At 44.3% G+C, this 13432-nt stretch overlaps 1 protein-coding gene across 3 annotated transcripts in view; it reads left to right on the top strand.

Moving 5' to 3' along the window:
• The window catches only part of LDLRAD3 (low density lipoprotein receptor class A domain containing 3), a 300845-nt gene that overhangs the window by 64117 nt on the left and 223296 nt on the right, over positions 1–13432 (top strand). The window contains exon 1 of one of the 3 annotated variants that reach the window (XM_049889423.1): positions 1189–1720. The exons of the other annotated variants lie outside the window; for them this stretch is intronic. The gene's annotated coding sequence lies outside the window, so the exon portion shown is untranslated. Of the gene's footprint in view, positions 1–1188; positions 1721–13432 lie in introns of those variants that run through there. 3 annotated transcript variants of the gene reach the window in all.

Here is a 13432-nt window from a genome sequence, read left to right on the forward strand (position 1 = left end):
TATGGTTCCGAAGTTATTTGTTAATTTTGGAATATGAAAAATCTTTTATGTATAAATTGGCTTGCTCATAAGATGACTATACCCAAAAAACCCAGTGCTGTCGAGTCGATATTTTGGTATATTTAGGAATAGAAACACTGTTCTTATTTTTATGGGCATTCTGATAAAGTTCTTGTTCTGTAAATGTTTATGAGCCTTCTCATTTCTTGGTCTTTATGCAATCCCAAGGGCAATGCCTATTCATAAGGAGACTGTGGTAAAAATAGACATTTTTCTGAAACTATGCCTCTTGGCAGCTTGCTAACAAGTAGGAACTTTGAAGGACTCATGTCTCTTCTTTGAATCATGTTTAACAAAAATCTCTTCCCTTCTCTACTCAAGAGTTTTTTAAAATTTAATTTTGTTGTTGAGAATATGCACAGCAAAAGATACACCAGTTCAGCCATTTTTTCTCCATATACAGTTCAGTGACATAGATGACATTCTTTATGTTGTGCGACCATTCTCACCTGCCTCCATTAAGGTAAACTCACTGCCACCTAAGGTTCTTACCTAGTCTTTTGAGTTGCTGTTGTCACTTTGATCCCAGATAGATAGTTCTTAAAAGAGCATAATGCTCAAGGCAGACATTCTTTACTAGTTAAGCTAAACAATTATTTGGTTTTAAGGAGACTTCGGGGGATATTTGTGGTTTGAGTTTTTAAAGATTATATCTCAGGGCAATAGCTTCAGGGGTTCATGCAGCCCCTGTGGCTCCAGAAAGTCTGGAGTTTTCCTTAGGAGTTTTTAACCCCCCGAGGGAGTGTGTTTAAGGTTTTTCCTTTCCTTTAGGAGTAGGGGTGATTGACAGTGTTTATTACTGATTCTTTGAAATCTTCCTGCCTTTACCTGACCAGTTTGGCTGATAATCCCTGAAGCTGGAAGCCACCACTGGCCAAGTCTCTTCCTCATCTCATCCATGGCTGGGTTTCCCATATTTATGTCTTCTCTACTAGGATGGGAAAGGCGCTGGAGAAGAGCTGATCAAGGCCAGATTTGCTGGCATCTTTTTTTTTTTCTTAATAAAAACAAAAAAATTTTTTCTCAAATCTTCAGTTGGTTTGTTCTTTTAAGGCTTTCCTTGTGTGATTTTTGGACCTGTGACTTCCTGCTGAACTGCGGGGTCTGTGGTTCTTGGACCTGATGAGTACAGCATGGGGTGTTCCTTCCACACCTCACCGCCACCCTGCTCTGAGAGTTTGAGCTTTGAGCAGCCCTTTCCTTGTTTACACAAGTTTGGGATTTTTACTGGGGTGGGGAGTTGTCAGAAGATTGAGTTGCCCTGGGCGGAAGTTTGAACAGAAGCTGTTTGTTTTGTGGGAGCATGGGAATGTAACCTGAGAGAGAGGAGAGAGAGATGCTTGACAGGAGTGTCTCTGTGTACTGAATTACTAACCTAGCCTTTAATAAAAATGTTGTAGCAACATAATGTGAAATGTTGGTCTCTGTTGTGCCGGACAGTGGAAGTTACTGGAAGGGTGCAATATATAGACATGAGCTGGTACCTGTAATGATATCAGGGGTGCCCTTAAAATCAGAAGACTCAACTTGCTTGGGTAACTTGCCTTGCCTGCTCCTTCAGACCCTCTGGATAGGTCGGAAACCTTGCTGGCAAGCTAAGAGCAGCCTTCTTTTCCTGCATTTGAGCCTCCTCTTCCTGAACATCTGGGCAGTGGTGGTGGTGAGTTGGCAGTGCCTTTTTGAAAGAGCTATTATAGCAGGGGAGAGAGAGAACGCCAGATCTAGACTTCTCTCTTAGCCTCAGGCGGAGATCAGTGTTCAGGTGCCTGCCTAATCTGTGAGTTCATTGAATAGAAATCATCCTGGGGTACTTTTCTCTCCATCTAGTTTTCTATAAACTTTAAAAAATAAGATTTAGGAGTCCTGGGTGGCACAAACGGTTAAGCCTTGGACTACTAACCAAAAGGTGGGCCGTTGGCACCCATCCAGAGGTACTTCAGGAGACATGCTTGGCGATCTGCTTCCAAAAAGTTACAGCCTTGAAAACCCTATGGAGCTCAGTTGTGTGCTGACAGTGTGGGGTTACCATGAGTCTGAATTTACTCAGTGGCAACTGGTTTGTTTTTTGGGGATTGTTTTTCTCCCTGTACAGTTTTGTATAAATATTTTCCTTTCTGCTTTACCAAAGACAAAGTGACTTTTTATTTAACAAAAGAGGAGAGGAGGGAAGCCCCAAACTAACCACGTGGGAAAGTTCATTGAAGACCCCCAATATCCCAGATAACCAAGAATAACCCCAGTGGAATTTGGGGAGCGTTGCTGACTGAAACTGGAGATGGAATTGACTTCTAGGAGGGGAGCCCCACCCCGTACTTCAGATTCATTCTGGAATTCAAAGCCAGAGCAGCCGTGCACATTTTTCGGAGTGCATCCCAGAGTCTGGTTCATCAGCTGCATCGAATGGACATGACCACAGAACTTTAAGCCTGCCTGAGACGTTTACATGCTTGGGGCTTATCAGGGTGTGACTGATGCCATTTTGGGCATTGGAGAGAAAAAGAGCGAGACTATTTTGAGTATTAGGGGAAAATGAGCGAATCAATTAAAAATAAATGCTGGACATTCCATTCTTCCCTCCTTTCACTGCCCTTCCCCCAGCTCTATCACCAGATCGTCACATTGTGAACTGTTGGTTTGACTTTAACAGTGAGTTTGCTGGTGGGTTGGGCTATAGAGGAGGAAAGAGAGCCAACTGAGAATGAACAGAGATGAAGGCTTACGAGCCAGCTTCATTCAAAATACTTTATTGTTTTGAGTGAACTTTTTATAGAAATTTAACCTGCACACTGAAAAGTGCACAGGTGTTAAGAGTGGAGCTCACTGAATTTCCATGGAGTTAAATACACCCATAGGTCCTTGGGAAGGAGCCCTGGTGGCACAGTGGTTAAGCACTTGGCTGCTAACCAAAAGGTTAGCAGCTCGAACTCACCAGCCGCTCTGCAGAAGAAAGATGTAGCAGTCTGCTTCCATAAAGATTACAGACTTGCAAACCCTATAAGGCTGTTCTACTCTGTCCTATAGCGTCACTGTGAGTTGGAACTGACTCAACAACATTGGGTTTGGTTTTGTTTTTGGAGGCTCCTGGGTGCTGCCAATGGTTTGTGCTGTGCTGCTAACTGAAAGGTTAATGGTTTGTATCCACCTACCTGTGGTTTGGAAGAAAGGCCTGGTGATCTACTTCTGTAAGGTTACAGCCATTGAAAACCCTATGGGGTGCAGTCCTACTCTAAAACACGTGGGGTCACCATGAGTCAGAGTCTACTCTACGGCAGCGGGTTTGGTTTTTGTTTTGGTAAATACACATGTGGAACCATGGCACAGATCAAGAAATAGAACATCACCAGCACCCCCAGAGACCCCCATTGTCCCATTCCCCACCCCATGACCACTATCCTCACTTCCAGCATCGTAGATGACTTCTGCTGGTTTTTGAAATGGCAAGAGTGTCTGGTTCCTTTCGCTTAACGTTAAAAACATCTAATTTCTGTGTCCTTGTCCAGGAGGCAGGTTGTAGAATGACTTGGGTTGTGAGAAAAACTCCAAAATCTTGGCCACCAGACTCCCCATCAACCCCGGGCTGCATACTCCAGCCCTCCTGCTCTAGGCTTTCTTGAAAGAATCTTCTGTCCTCCAGCTGACAGCATGGCCAGATGCCACCTGAAAGGCACAGTAGCGTGGAAGCAGGAGTCCAGAGCAGGCTGTAATTGTGGGGCGCTCAGGGGGCACAGCAAGACGTGGAGGGGACCCTCTGTACTCCTTGCATGGGTGGATTAAATGTATACCGCTTCATCAGAGGCAGAGCCCCAGCTCTCTGGCCCACGCTACCGAGCACCGGCCTCTCAGTGGGCCTGGACGGGAGCTTATAGGCTTTCCTGTGGAATACATTTGGGTTCTAAAGGGAACAAAGCCCCTGGGTAATTTCCCATACTTAATAACTCATTAAGAAGCAGTCATCTGCGGGTTTTTCTAAATGATTCTGTATTCAGGTTTTCTTTTATTCTGGGCCACTGTGCAGGGCTATTAGATTTTTAACCATGGGAATTAACTCATGTCCCAAACTTGCTTCTCTCAAGTTTTAAGGAATGTTTTGACTTTCTTGGAAAGTCTGGTGGCCTAGTGATTAAGTGCTGTGGCTGCTAACCAAAGGATCAGCAGTTCAAATCCACCAGGCGCTCCTTGGAAACTCTGTGGGGCAGTTCTACTCTGTCCTATAGGGTCGCTATGAGTTGGAATCGGCTTGACGGCACTGGGTTTTGGTTGACTTTCTTATGTTTTGCAATTTGGTGATAAGGATGACTTTTTCCTTCTGGGTTTTGTTTCTTGTTTGAAGGAGCCAGTATCTTTGTGTGTTTTGATAATGAGCAGTACTGTGCAAACCTTCCCCCAATCATCCCTGTTGCTCTTAGAAGTCCTCCAAGTGTATTTGAGATGGTGACATTTTAAGGAACTGTTTTTGAAGAAAAGGTGCCAATAGAAAATATACTAACATTTATTAAGGACCTTACAATTCCTTTTCTTAAATTGTATATTTTCAGATTTTGCCAATAGGAACATAAATACAGGTACATATATATTATCATATACATCTCTAGAGAGAACCAAAAATGGGATTATAATATATATAGTTTTGCAACGTGCTTTTTCTTTCTCTTCTGGCTATATTGTAGGAATTCTTCCATGTGATTACATTCAGTCTCCCAGGTTCTTTTTAAAGCCTGCAGAATGTTCTAGTGTGGATATTCCATACCATATTTACCCATCCACATCTTGATGATAAGTTCTTTTAAGTTTTGAGCTTTTACAAACAATGCTGCAAAGAAAAAACCCTGCATGTTTCTCTAAGCATTTATGTATTTCTAAGGACCACTGAGTCAAAGGTAAATGCATAATAAATTGTGCTGGGCACTGCCAAATGGCCCCCGGAGGTTGTATCAATTTATACTCCCACCAGTAGAGAATGAGTGTGCCTGTTTCCCCATATCTATGCCAGCTCTCACCACTGTCTATCTTTTTAACCTGTGCCAATCAGATTGTTTTAAAAATGGTGTTTTTACTTGCATTTGTTTAGTTACTAGAAAAGTTGTGCATCTTTTCATTTGTTTATTAGCCGTTTTTATTTTTTGAGACTTGCTTGTTCGTTGCCTTTATCTACTTTTCTCTTGGTTTGTTTGCGCTGTTCTGATTCATTTTTGAGAGGTTCTTTGCAGTTAGGGACAAAGGATTTTTTGAAAGATACATTTAGGAAAAAATGATCTTGATTGATACTCCTGGCAGCTTTTTTTTAGTTGTTGTGATTAGCTACCATTGAGCCTGCCCCTGACCTATGGCACCCCTCCACACAACGGAACAAAACTCTGCCCAGTTCTACACCATCCCCACCGTCAGCTCCGTTGTGGATCATGCTGTCGTGATCCATAGGGTTTTCACTGGCTGATTTTCAGAAGTACATTGCCAGACTTTTCCTCTTAGTCTGTCTTAGTCTGGAAGCTCTGCTGAAACCTGTGCCGTATCATGGCAACGTGCAAACCACTGCTGACAGACAGGTGATGGCTGTACAGCAGGTACATGGCTTGAGAATAAACCTGGGTCTCCCTCGTGGAAGGTAAGAATTCGACCACTGAACCACCAGTGTCCCCATTTCCTAGCTATAAAGCTCCACGAAAGATCAAGCAGCCTTTCTCTTTTTTGGCACTGGTTTAACACTTTGGTGTTCTGCTTTGTTTTTATTTAATTATGTGCAATTTCTCCTCCTGGCTGGAAGTCCCAGCTGTCTATAAATGCATTATCATTTGTGCAGCACAGGGCAGCTCACGACGTGAGGGTGGAAAGTGAGCTGTGCCAGGTAGGGGTCGCGGAGCCAGTTGGAGCTGATTATAGCGGATGTTCCGTGAGAAGCTGGATCCCTTGCCTCGTTTCTCTTAAAACCCTGGTTTCTCATGTCTTGAACATAAAGGCACATGATTGACAGTAGGAGAGACAGGGAGAATCTCTTGAGCTGTGTTGGCAGTTCTGGTTCATTATGTTTCTTTACTCTGCTGGCCTTTCCCAGATCAGTTTTGCTCCCTGAACTATCTTGGCAGGCTCACACGGAGCTGGTATTCTGTTCTTCACGTCCAGAATCTGTGAAGAGTTGTCACCTTCCATATTGGCAGACAACCTGGACTGCTTGTTCAAAGGGAGGCAGGGCTGCAGAAATGGGGGTAGCTAGGGGCCTGGGTCTCAACTGCTCCCATGGCCGTTGAGGACAAAGGCAGGCCCTTGACCCGACCTCTCCTTTCATCCCTGCCAGGCCATTCTCACTGCCTCCAAAGGAGTTCCTTCTCTGCCTGCTCTGGATGAGAATCCCAGCTCAAAATGTCCCTGTCTCTGGTGCAGCTGTCACTACTCCCTAGATACAGAAAAAACAAACAAAGGCCAAGTGTAGGGTGCTGATGGGTGGGGATTCACTGTGTAGAGATGGGAAGTCAACCTTTCAATGGATAGAAGCCTGAAGGCTGGGAGGAGAACGGTCTGTAACCCAGTGCAGAGTGGGAACAGAGGGTTGACACTTAGAGGTGTTATCAGCTGCTAGATGCACCTGGGCCTGGTTTTTCTCCTCAGTGGACTTCATAACATGCTTCTGACCTGGATTTCTTATGAGCAGACTTTTTCGAGAATGGTCATCACAGATCATTGTGCTTCTCTCATGGGCGGCTATGTCAGATGATGCTGCCAACCCACGTTGTATACAAAGTCCTCGTGCCGAGAATTCCATAGACAAGCTCTTCCCTGCTGTGGTTGCAGCCTGAAGTCTTGGGCTACATTTGAGTTTTACTTTGAGCCATGAAGAATTATTTAAGCTCAGAGGTGAAGATGGCTTTCTAGAAAATCCCAGGGTCTGTGGACTTCTCAGGAAAGAGAATAATACTATGAATAAGAAATGTTTTTTGGCTCTGGCTCTCATTTTCAGAGAATTCAGACCAAGTTATTATCTGAGCATGAAGAAACATGTTTTACTTCTATAAGTCTTAAGACGCATACAAATTTGGACTTCCCAGAAGATCGAGGAATAATCCTAACTTCTGGGAATAATCTGTTCGGATGCAATGCTGTTTATAATATGTAGCACAAGGAAGCAACCATCCATATTTTCATCAACCATCCATATTTTCATCAGCCCACCCATTCACACATTGATTCATTCATTCACCCCTACCTCCCTCCCTCCTTTCATTTCACCAAACATCGTCATGGGCCCTGGGCTACTGAAAGACATTATTTCTTTCTCTGGCATAAAAGGAGCTCATGGGGTCATGGGGAAAGACAGACACACAAACAGAAACTCCTGGAGCATTGTGGTGAGTGGAGAGACAGGGGATTGCACAAGTTATGGTGAACATTCTGGAGGGGGGAAGCATGTAAAGTGACCTGGGGGACTAGAGAGGAAACATGTAGCGAGGCGGGCTGGCTAGGACACACAGGACCTCTTGTGCTAACCGAAGGAGCTCGAGTCTGCCCCTTCTTGGAATGGAGAGCCATTGAAGGATTTGAAACAGCAAGTGACATGGTCAGAATTGCTCTACAGTTGTGTAAAGGATGTCTTTTAGGGGTCAAGACTAGAGTCTGGAAGCCCTGTTACAAAGCCACTACTGTCCATAGGAGAAAGAGAGAAGGATTTGAACTAGAGTCGTGAGTGGCAGGGATGGAGAGGAGAAATGGATGTGGCAGATATTTACCAAAAAAAACCAAACCCACTGCCATAGAGTCAGTTCCGACTCATAGTGACCCTATAGGACGGAGTAGAACTGCCCCATAGAGTTTCCAAGGAACACCTGGCGGATTTGAACTGCCAACCTCTTGGTTAGCATCCATAGCACTTAACCACTATACCACCAGGGTTTCCAGCAGGAGGTAGAACTTGACTACTAGTTGGCTGGTGTGGATGAGGGGGAAGAGAGTTGAGTTGGAAGGGTCAGTTTGGGAGTTTTCGCCATAAAGATTACACCTAAAGTTGGGTGAGATGAATTATCCAGGGAAGATTCATCTATCGCTCAAGCAGATGGAGACAGAGCTCTGAAGGCTGTTGAGGGGTGGATGAAGGATGAGGTGCTGAGAAAGAACAAAGATCCAGGAGTGTGGGGGAGGCGTGGGAAGAGGAGAACATGGTGCTGGGGATGCCAAGGGAATGGAATTTCAGAAGCAGAGAATGTCCCAGCTGTTCTAATGCAGCAGAATTGTGACTGTGTAGAAATTGAAAAATAGCCTTTGGATTCAGCATCTGGTGACTTTGGAGGACAGCTCAGGGAGAGTGGTGGGAGCAGAAACCAGCTGGATATTAGGGGCTCAGAGCAGGCCGACTGTGGGGTTTAAACCTATTTAAAGGTTAGTTGTGGTGTCATCAGTGTTCACCAAGCCTTTGACTTCTTTCCAGTGTCTTGGTATTGAGCTTCCTGGTTAGCAGAGAGCACGGTAGCTCAAAGAACTGAATCCTTGCTCTGGGGCACATTGCTCAACTTATTGAAAAATCATTTCTTAATGAATGGCTCCCTTCTCTGTTCTTTCATCTGAGCCTGTGGTATGAATATGTTGTGTTCAGTTCAGGGTGGACCCTTTTTACACTTCAGATCACCCTTCTTCTAATTATTAATCATGTAACTAGCATAATGGTTATGTCTTGTGTAATGACTTATTATGTAACTCTAGTTACCTCTAGTCTTTATATAATAGGAATTCTTTAATACTGAATAATAATACCTTTTGCAAATGAACTCTGGCTAATCTTATGGCCTCTGTGTGCCATCTGATAAAATGTATGAAAATCCTGGAAGCTTCCACCAAAGGTCTAGTATCGTTTTTCCTTAAGTGGTTTTCTGGTGTGAGTGATACACAGTGGAAGTTCAGTGGTTGTGCTGCTCCAATCTTAAGACAGACAAAACAGTCCACTGATTAAGGTTGCATTTGCTCCACCCCCATTTTATAGATTAGGAAACTGAGGCATAGAAAGGTCAAGCCGTTTCCTCAGCTTGGAAGTAGTAAAATTTGAATTCAGAGTTCATGGGTTCCCGTGCAGAATGAGAAGAGTTCTATAATCCCTCTTTGATTTTTAAATTTGCTTTGTTTTCTGGACATTCAGAAACTACCCTTTGCAATCTGGGGGCAGAGTTTCAGCGTTTTGATTTACCAGATCCAAGGAGTCTCTTGCAAAGGTAAATTGCTCGCTCCTGAACTCTGAAAGCTGTGCTCATTCAGACATGCATACTAAAACGGGGCCTCCAGCAGTAAATACCGCTTAACTCTGGCACTTGCTAGATGTACAAACATCATTTGCTCAAGAAGTCAGCTAATTCCTCATGATGGAGGGCCTGTCGTCGCGCAGAGGGAGGGTGCCGCGTGAGCAGATTGTAGAAGCGGCATGGGCTCGTTTAATGGATTAAGCTACTTAAGAAAATTTAAAAAGGCGGCAACGGTTAATATGTATTCCCCCCCTTGCTTGGTGGTAACTGGCTGGCGTTTTTGTTTTCCCTGGCAGAGTCCCTCTCCTAATCAGAAGTGATAAGCCAAACAATTGTTCATTTGGTGAGACATGATGGAAGATGGTAGATAATGGAAGTGAACCAGAGAGGCCCTTTAACCTATAGGGAATAAGAGGCAGGTCTGATTCCTGCCCTTTGGAGATTATTTTCTTTTGTTGCAGGCGAGTGTGGGACCAGCCATCTCAGAGAAGGTTGGAATTCTCAAGTGCAGAAGGAAGAATTGAGTCCAATCCAGAGGCTAGGAACCTGAATTCTTTAGCCAGCTCTGGCCCTTCCTTTTGACAGGCTGGTTGATCTCTGGGTCTCTCCATATTTAAGAAGGAGGAACTACCTTCACTACCTGCCTTGCAGAGATGTTTTCAGTTCCTTGGAGGAAAAGTTCTATGTAAATCCCAGGTATTATTTTTAAATGCTGAAGATCGTATCTAGGGCAGGGAGATGGTACGTGTGCCTGCTCTGGGGACTGGGTACCTGTCCACAGAGACGAAGAGCGAGCAAGCTGAAAAGGAACTCGGATGTCATCTATTACTGTCTTATTTTACAGATTGGGAAATTGAGGCCCAGGGAGGTGAAGCAATTCCCCCCAAACCCTGATGATGAATCCTGTTTGTCTTTCTTTTTTGGCCAGCTGCATAACCACATTGTTTGGAATGGTGGGCTCATGTTTATAGTTTTGCTGCTACTAAAGAGTCCTAGTAATAACCCGGTGAGGGCTAATCACTTCTTGGGAATCACTGAAATGAGATCATCGTGTCAGAAAACACAGGCAGGGTCTGGATTGGGAGCTCCTTAATTATGTTCTGACATGCGGTGTCTATCCCAGGGTCTACCTTTCTGGACCCAGGTGTCCAGCAGGTCCCAGCTAGCCCACCCCAATCCTAGCAGACCTGCCACCTAACCTGGCTACACCCTTTCTGGGGAAGCAGGAGAGAAAAGAGACCCAGCCTTTGCTGAGTACTGTCAGTACCAGCTCTATGAAAAGGAGTCAAGAAGAATGCATGGAGGGAAGGAAGGAGGAACAAATACCAGTACCATCTATTGAGCCCCAAGTGTATACCAGCTACTTTATTTTACATACTTCACATGTATTGAGGAGCTCTGGTGGTGCAGTGGTTTAAGCATTTGGCTGCTAACTGAAAGGTCAGTGGTTTGAACTCACCAGCCATGGAAGAAAAAAGTCTGGCAATCTTCCGTAAAGATTACAGCCTTGGAAATCCTAGGGGGCAGTCCTACTCTGTCCTGTAAGGTTGCTGTGAGTTAGAATCGACTGATGGCAACAGGTTTTTTTTTTTGGTTTTACACGTATATCCTCTGTCCTTCAGCAACCTTGTCCAAAACTAACCAGTTGCTGCCAAGTTGGAACCCCACGTGTGTCAGAGTAGAACCATGCTCCGTAGGGCTTTCAGTGGCTGATTTGAGGGAGGTAGATTGCCAGGCCTTTCTTCTGAGGCACTTCTGAGCAGACTTGAGCCTCTAACCTTTCAGTTAGCAACTGAGTGCATTAGCTGTTTGCATCATCCCAGTTTTACAAATGAAGAATTGAAGCTCAGGGAGGATACCTAACTTGTGTCACCCAGCTAATTATGGTTATAAGAATTGGGCATTTGAATCCTGGCCTGGCTGACTCCCAAGCCCATGCTCTCTGCATTTTAGCAGACTGATTTCCAGTAGAAGGAAGGGACAAAGTGCAGGAACGGGTTGAGTCTCACCTGCCGGTTCCTTTGCTCCTGCCTCTCTTGTGCCGGCCACCCTGTTTTTTTTTTTTCCAAATTTCTTTTTATTGTGGTAAATGTGTATGTAGCAAAACACTTCCTGTTTCAGCATACTTCACATGTACAGTTCAGTGGCATTGTGTTCATCATGTTGTGCAATCATCATCATTATTGGTTTCCAAATTTTTCTTTATTATGCTTTGGATGAAGGTTTACAGGACGAGTTATTTAACAGTATACATATCGTTTTGTGACATTGGTTGCCAACCCCACAACACGTCAACACCCTGCCTTCTCGACCTTGGGTTCCCTATTACCAGCTTTCCTGTCTCCTCCTGCCTTCTCGTCCTTGCCCCAGGGCTGGTGCGCCCCTTTAGTCTCATTTTGTTTTATGGGCCTGTCTAATCTTTGGCTGAAGGGTAAACCTGTGGAGTGACTTCATTACTGAGTTAAAAGGGTATACTCTCAGGGTTTCTGCAGTCTCTGTCAGACCAGTAAGTCTGGTCTTTTTTGTGAGTTAGAATTTTGTCCTCCACTTTTTTCCAGCTCTGTCTGGGACCCTCTCGTGATCCCTGTCAGAGCAGTCAGTGGTGGTATCCGGGCACCATCTAGTTGTACTGGCCCCAGTCTAATGGAGGCTGTGGTAGCTGTGGTACATTAGTCCTCTGGACCGACCTTTTGCTCATGTCTTTGTTTTTCTCTATTCTCTGTTGCTCCATTGCTCTCATTTTGACCCAGCTCTGTACCCTTTGCCACTCCTTGAATGGCAAAATCCAGGGGACACTACCTGCCACATCACAGCCTGGACTGCCCTAGCCTGGCAGGTTGTCCCTCAGCTTCTTGCAGCCCCACATTGCGGGGTGAGGTGGCAGATGGTGGGGGCTATTCTGAGGAAGCCAGCTTTACTGTGGCTTTTCCCACCCGGACTTCACAGGGAGTTCGTATTTAAAAAAGATCTGACCTTCTGGCTGGGCCTTGCTATTTTTATTTCTGGAATGTCATGGTTTAATAAGTCTGGTGGCTAAATCTATCTTATGAGACGTATTTATTTTTTCCTCTACAATCAGCTTCTACCCAGCAACTGTTGTTGGCTTTCAGAAAATGAAAAGAGTTCACATAGCCTGAGCCTCCCAGATGGATGCCCTTACATTGATTCCTTCTTTTCCAGGGTGATCACTTGGCCCCTTTTACCTCTTATTTTTTTATGACCAGTGGAGGTTTTGAAGCTCGAATATTAGCAGTAAAGTGTCCCATATGTCTTTCATAGACTTTTTTCAAGTATTAGTGTAATTTTGGTTCTTTATAATAAATTTTATTAATGAAACATTTAAAAGGTAGAGAAATGTACAAGAAGAGTGCAAAGAAAGCCTGTGTGCATACCACCTGGCTCTACGGAATTCTGATCTTTTGCCCTACCCGCGTCAGATTGTTTTTCAAGAAGGAAATCCTGCAGTTGAAATTCCTTGTATACCTCCCCGGATCACATTCCCCAGAGGTAAACACTACCTTGAGTTTGGTATTTATCTTTCCTGTGCGTGTTTTTAAACTCTCTGGAAATGGTATTCTGCAACTTGCTCTTTTCATTTAACGTTAGGTGTCTCAGGTTTATCTGTGTTGGTTCCTGACACTCCAGTTCATTCATTTGAAGCTCTGGGATAGTCTTCCATTGTGTAATTGTACTCTGATTTTTTCATCCATTCTACTTTTGGTGACCATTTAGTTTTTTTTTTAATAATTTTTATTGTAACTGTGCCACAGTAAACATTCTCTTGCTGTCATCTTAGGCACACACCCCACGCCTAGGGAATGTACCAGAAGAAGAAAGGCTGAGTCAAAGAGTGTGAGCATCTTCAGCTTCACTTGTTGTTAGTTGCCATCAGTCAGCTCTGACTCATGGTGACCTTGTATATAACAGGAGGGCATGTTGCACAATCCTGTGCCGTCTTCGAGATCGTTGGTATGTTTGAGTCCATGGTTGTGGCTCTTGTGTCAGTCTATCTCATTGAGGGTTTCCCTCATTTTTGCTGACCCTCTACTTTACCAAAGATGATATCCTTTTCTAGAGATTTGTCTTTCCCAATGACGTGTCCAAAGTAAATAAAACGAAGTCTCAACCAGCCTCGCTTCTAAGGAGCATTCTGGTTGTAT

The sequence above is a fragment of the Elephas maximus genome, chromosome 7 (assembly GCF_024166365.1).
Source record: "Elephas maximus indicus isolate mEleMax1 chromosome 7, mEleMax1 primary haplotype, whole genome shotgun sequence".
Classification (NCBI taxonomy): Eukaryota; Metazoa; Chordata; class Mammalia; order Proboscidea; family Elephantidae; genus Elephas; species Elephas maximus.